Below are 304 nucleotides of genomic sequence, written 5' to 3' on the forward strand. Positions count from 1 at the left end.
CAAATGTGTGGGAGTCAGGTAGGCAGTACACATTAGCCAGCACAGTGGCCAGGAATTGGACCTGGGGCTCCCACGTGGAAAGACAGAATTCTATCAATAAACCTCCACAGCCCTCATAAGTTTAAAAACCGTTAGAACTGCCAAATTCTTCATGTGCTTGTTGGCCATCTGAATGTCTTCCTTGGTGAAGTGTCTGTTCATATCCTGTGCCCTCTTTTCAATTGGATTATTCACCTTTATCTTGTTGTGGTGCTCAAGTATTTTATAAATTCTAGATATAAGTCCCTTATCTGACATGTCATTA

The sequence above is a fragment of the Elephantulus edwardii genome, unplaced genomic scaffold (genome assembly GCF_000299155.1).
Source record: "Elephantulus edwardii isolate Elephantulus edwardi_28Jun2011 unplaced genomic scaffold, EleEdw1.0 scaffold00003, whole genome shotgun sequence".
NCBI lineage: Eukaryota > Metazoa > Chordata > Mammalia > Macroscelidea > Macroscelididae > Elephantulus > Elephantulus edwardii.